Below are 6,000 nucleotides of genomic sequence, written 5' to 3'. Positions count from 1 at the left end.
TTTTACCAGCTAAAATTGAGTTAGTTTACTTTTTTCATAAACTAAGAAAAAGTTTTGCAAGAGCTCTTAAGTATTTATGATAAATTAAAAAATATGAAATAAAATATATTAAAAGACATGAAAAATTATCAAATAATAGACTTTTTTTAAATTTTAATTTATTATGAGCACTGAAGAGCTTAAGCAAAACATTGTTTGCAGTACTAACAAAATAGACAGTTTATTTGTTCTCTTTTTACAAAATAAAGTTCTATAATTGTGTAATCGACATTCGAAAGGTACGAGAACTGTGATATTAATACTTTCAGTGAATATAACATAAAATGATAAACAATAATTATTTATTTTTTACACAAAGCTTAATATGTGACTAAAATCTTTAATTTATGTAAATTCATAACAGTTATGTATACTCATTATGTTTATAGACTTTAGACAGAACGTAAAAAAGTCTAAACTTTATCCACAAGTACCCTAAATAAAATTCGTTTGAAAGCTTAATGAAATGTTTACTGAAGAAAGTAACTAAATGTAATAAATGATTAAAATGTAAAGTTACTAGTGACATCTCGTAGTTATGTATTTTCTCAATCTAATCATATTCTAAAAAACCTAATATTTCATAGCTAGTATTTCTTAAGAGTCGATTGCTTGTAAAATTCAATCAATTTATTTTGTTTATACAAAGTATATTAAAAAATAAAAAAAAAAACTGGAAATTACACTTAAGGTAATTATTTGGACTAAGTTAACTTTTTCAATACCTAGCTAAAACAAATAATATTTCCGAAATGGTTTAAAAGTTTTGTCATTAATCATGATGTATCACCTCTAAGTGAATATAAACTTATTGATAATTATGTAGATCAAGAGTTATATTAACTTATATAACAATATTTGATGTTTAAACTTATATTATCTAATGAATAAAATACAATACTTAGACATATACAGTATAGGTTTTCGATAATTTATTTAGAACAGTTTTTAACCATGGCCAAAAAATTAAATGCTTTAATAAGGATTAATAGTATTCATACAATTACTAAATCATTTTACATACTTAATCTTTATTTAGAACTATGTTATACAAAACGAATAATGCAGTATCCTAAAAAGGCCAAGTAAACAAAAAACGTTTTTTAATATTAGTACGTTTGTTAATTTTTTTTTCAAAAAAATACCTTTATGTAGTATCCTATGAATATAAAAAATAATATTTTATGTAGCTATATTTATTTTTGTCTCGCTTTTAATTTTTGGTGTTTTTTTTTTTGTTTTGTCTTTTGCTGTTGAAGTTTTTATTGACTACTTGTATCGCTCGCCTCTGTTTAAAAATATGTCAATCCACGTGCATTTTCTTGGAGTGAGATAGTTACGGCACATCAGGCAGCAATCAATGGCCCGCCGGTGTACTATCAAAATCCGCCCACGTTCAATTTTCTTTACATTATCTCTATTTACTCAATCATTTTATATATTTTTTGAACTATTTTATTTGTTTTTCACTATCACTGTTACCCCTTATCCTCCTTCGGTAAGCGATTCTCGAATTTGACTGGGTGGATTTTGAACGTGTCCCGGCCCGCCACATAATATTTAGTTTGAAATTAACATCTGCACAACATGTTGAACCGGTACACTATCAAAATCCACCCGCGTCTAAAATACATTCAATTTTTTTTTCATTTAATTATTTATTTTTCACTATCGCTGTTACCCTCGTTCTGTATGTAGTTCTCAAATTTGATTGAGTGGATTTTGCTCGCGGGTGGATGTTGAACGTGTCCCGCAAAACAAGTATTTTATACTGTCCACTAAATAGATTTAAACCATTCAAAGGCGATTAACAAATGATAAAATTTGCATTTAAAGAGCAAGTTTTTTTAATTATATTTGAAAACCGATCAGCCTGCATAGACTTTTTATAGTAATTCTTAACCGCTATCTAGAAAGGTTGCCCACTCCTGCTGAAAACTCAAGCCAACTAAACATAAATATATATCGTTTACCTGGTATACTATCAAAATCCACCCGCGATCAAAATCCACCCGCGATCAAAATCCACCCGAGTCAAAATCCACCCGCGTTCAAAATCCACCCGCGTTCAAAATCCACCCGCGTTCAAAATCCACCCGCGATCAAAATCCACCCGAGTCAAAATCCACCCGCGTTCAAAATCCACCCGCGTTCAAAATCCACCCGCGTTCAAAATCCACCCGCGATCAAAATCCACCCGAGTCAAAATCCACCCGCGTTCAAAATCCACCCGCGATCAAAATCCACCCGAGTCAAAATCCACACGCGTTCAAAATCCACCCGCGTTCAAAATCCACCCGCGTTCAAAATCCACCCGCGTTCAAAATCCACCCGCGTTCAAAATCCACCCGCGATCAAAATCCACCCGAGTCAAAATCCACCCGCGTTCAAAATCCACCCGCGATCAAAATCCACCCGAGTCAAAATCCACCCGCGTTCAAAATCCACCCGCGTTCAAAATCCACCCGCGTTCAAAATCCACCCGCGTTCAAAATCCACCCGCGTTCAAAATCCACCCGCGATCAAAATCCACCCGAGTCAAAATCCACCCGCGTTCAAAATCCACCCGCGATCAAAATCCACCCGAGTCAAAATCCACCCGCGTTCAAAATCCACCCGCGTTCAAAATCCACCCGCGTTCAAAATCCACCCGCGTTCAAAATCCACCCGCGATCAAAATCCACCCGCGATCAAAATCCACCCGCGATCAAAATCCACCCGCGATCAAAATCCACCCGAGTCAAAATCCACCCGCGTTCAAAATCCACCCGCGATCAAAATCCACCCGAGTCAAAATCCACCCGCGTTCAAAATCCACCCGCGATCAAAATCCACCCGAGTCAAAATCCACCCGCGATCAAAATCCACCCGCGATCAAAATCCACCCGAGTCAAAATCCACCCGCGTTCAAAATCCACCCGCGATCAAAATCCACCCGAGTCAAAATCCACCCGCGTTCAAAATCCACCCGCGTTCAAAATCCACCCGCGTTCAAAATCCACCCGCGTTCAAAATCCACCCGCGATCAAAATCCACCCGCGATCAAAATCCACCCGCGATCAAAATCCACCCGCGATCAAAATCCACCCGAGTCAAAATCCACCCGCGTTCAAAATCCACCCGCGTTCAAAATCCACCCGCGTTCAAAATCCACCCGCGTTCAAAATCCACCCGCGATCAAAATCCACCCGAGTCAAAATCCACCCGCGTTCAAAATCCACCCGCGTTCAAAATCCACCCGCGTTCAAAATCCACCCGCGTTCAAAATCCACCCGCGATCAAAATCCACACGCGTTCAAAATCCACCCGCGTTCAAAATCCACCCGCGTTCAAAATCCACCCGCGATCAAAATCCACACGCGTTCAAAATCCACCCGCGTTCAAAATCCACCCGCGTTCAAAATCCACCCGCGTTCAAAATCCACACGCGTTCAAAATCCACACGCGTTCAAAATCCACCCGCGTTCAAAATCCACCCGCGTTCAAAATCCACCCGCGATCAAAATCCACCCGAGTCAAAATCCACCCGCGTTCAAAATCCACCCGCGTTCAAAATCCACCCGCGTTCAAAATCCACCCGCGTTCAAAATCCACCCGCGTTCAAAATCCACCCGCGTTCAAAATCAACCCGCGTTCAAAATCCACCCGCGATCAAAATCCACCCGCGATCAAAATCCACCCGCGATCAAAATCCACCCGCGATCAAAATCCACCCGCGATCAAAATCCACCCGCGATCAAAATCCACCCGAGTCAAAAATCCACCCGATCAAAATCCACCCGAGTCAAAATCAACCCGACTCTAAATCCACCCGACTCTAAATCCACCCGTTTCAAGATACACCTGATCAAAACCCACCCGATCAAAATCCACCCGTTTCAAAATCCACCCGATCAAAATCCACCCGGTTTAAAATCAACCAGAGTCAAAATCTTACCGACACAAAATCCAACCGAATCGAAACAAGCACCTTGTTTATTTATTTCTTTTTAAATCAAGTAACATTTAAACAAATCTCACCACTCTAAAGTACCAATCTTAAACAAGTTTTATTTAAAAAACACTTATAAAATCTTGTATATAAAATCTTGTATTTTTGTCCCTTATAAATTGACCTAAGAATATAAAAACTGTACTACAGATTGAACTTATTTTGTGAGGTTTTTTGAGTTGTTATTTGGTATTTTTGCTTATTATAAGGAATTTTTGACAAAAATATTTTTGTTTTTTTGATTACTGAATATAATTTTGAATAGCTACAGCCGGCAAGCAGCTTTTAAAGGAACTGTTGTTTTTGAAATAAGTATAACTATAAGAGCTAATAAAAGTTAAACAACGTCAGGATAAATAAACTAAAGTTTTACTATACAAATATGACTATGTTAAAACTTTTAGAAAACTAAAGGATGTGCCAGAAAAAATAATCTTGTATTATCTCAATCACAATTACACGACAATCAATAATAATTTACTGTTTCTAGGTATAAAATTTAATAATTTAGAACTTTTAAGTAATTTTTAAACAAATACGTCACACGATATAATTTTTATAAAAACTGAGTATTACAAGTGAAAGCTACCAGCTATACTACAAATTAATCCATTTAATTTAGGGGTCAGCAAACTGCGGCCCTCGAAGTGTAAATATGTGGCCCTCGAGCATGTAAATTTGGTCCGCTAAACAAAACAAAATTGAAGTTTTCAAAAAAAGAAAAAGAAATTATAATAGTTTGTTTTTAAGTTCCTGAATATTATTTAAAAACCATTTATTATGCTTAAGCCATAAAATTTTTAATCTTAGGCACAGTAAAAGTAGTATTTTTGGTTGAAATTAGTTTCGATTCTATGAACTTACTATAATATTAAAACACTTGCTTTTTTAGCTTCTTTAATTAATGTTATTTATGTTTAGGTACTAAAAGTAGTTGAGTCTACACTTTATCAAAATTGAAAACAGTACTAATATTTGTAACTATTTTTAACTGCTTTCAAGTTACTTTTTACATTTAAATATTACTTTTTTGTCAAGTGTCTAAATCTCATGTAGTATTTTTTGAATTTCAAAATATTTTCTTACTTCTAAAACTGCCCTGTTCTATTGATATTTTTGCACTTCTATTTTATTGCTTTGGAGTTCTAAATCTTACTTATTTTGCTTAAATAAACAGTGTCTGGTGTTATTGGTTAACTCTTTGTAAGATTGTATTAGATTGTATTGTCTTGAAATTTTATAGTAGTACTGGTAAATATTTTTGATTTTCAGTAACTAAGTATATTAAAAGATTTAAAAGTTATATTCCAATTTATAACTAGCAATTCGACCTTTGATTTTTTTTCTCAACTCGTATAGCAAGTTATAATATTTGAAAATGTATATCAATAAGAGTTAGTATAAAATATATTATTATATTAGTATATTAAATTCCTTAAAAATCTTTCATTATAAATTAAAATTGTATTTACAACAATCAATGTATTTCTAATAAATACTTTAGCATGATAACTTTTAGACAAATTACAACATGTATTTAGGAAACTAAAAACTATGCTTGAATTTATTCAACCTTTTAAATTTTAAAATTCATCATCTTATGTAAGCTGTAAATAAAAACCTTTTTAAAGAAAAAGTATTTTGGTAACAATAAAAACAAATTATTCCTGTCAAATGTAAAAAACACTTAGCAAATATTTTATTCTAGTATTAATTTTAGAATTCTTGTTTTAATGTATAAGAGTTATTACCATAATGAAGTTTACTGTTGATAAATAAATTAATTTTTAATTTAATTACAGTTTAGTAAACGGAGAGATAATTTTTAAATCAAGGTTCGGTCAAATAAATTATAATATTATAAAAAAACTAGATATACTAGAAAAAAATTCAAAAGAGAATTTTTGTCGTATTAAAAAGTTTATTTGAATAACCTTGATAAGAAAACATGCAACTTAATACTTTATTTT

This window comes from Thalia democratica, chromosome 5, assembly GCF_965202585.1.
Source record: "Thalia democratica chromosome 5, ktThaDemo2.hap1.1, whole genome shotgun sequence".
Taxonomy (NCBI): domain Eukaryota; kingdom Metazoa; phylum Chordata; class Thaliacea; order Salpida; family Salpidae; genus Thalia; species Thalia democratica.
Note: the sequence above shows the minus strand (reverse complement) of the source record.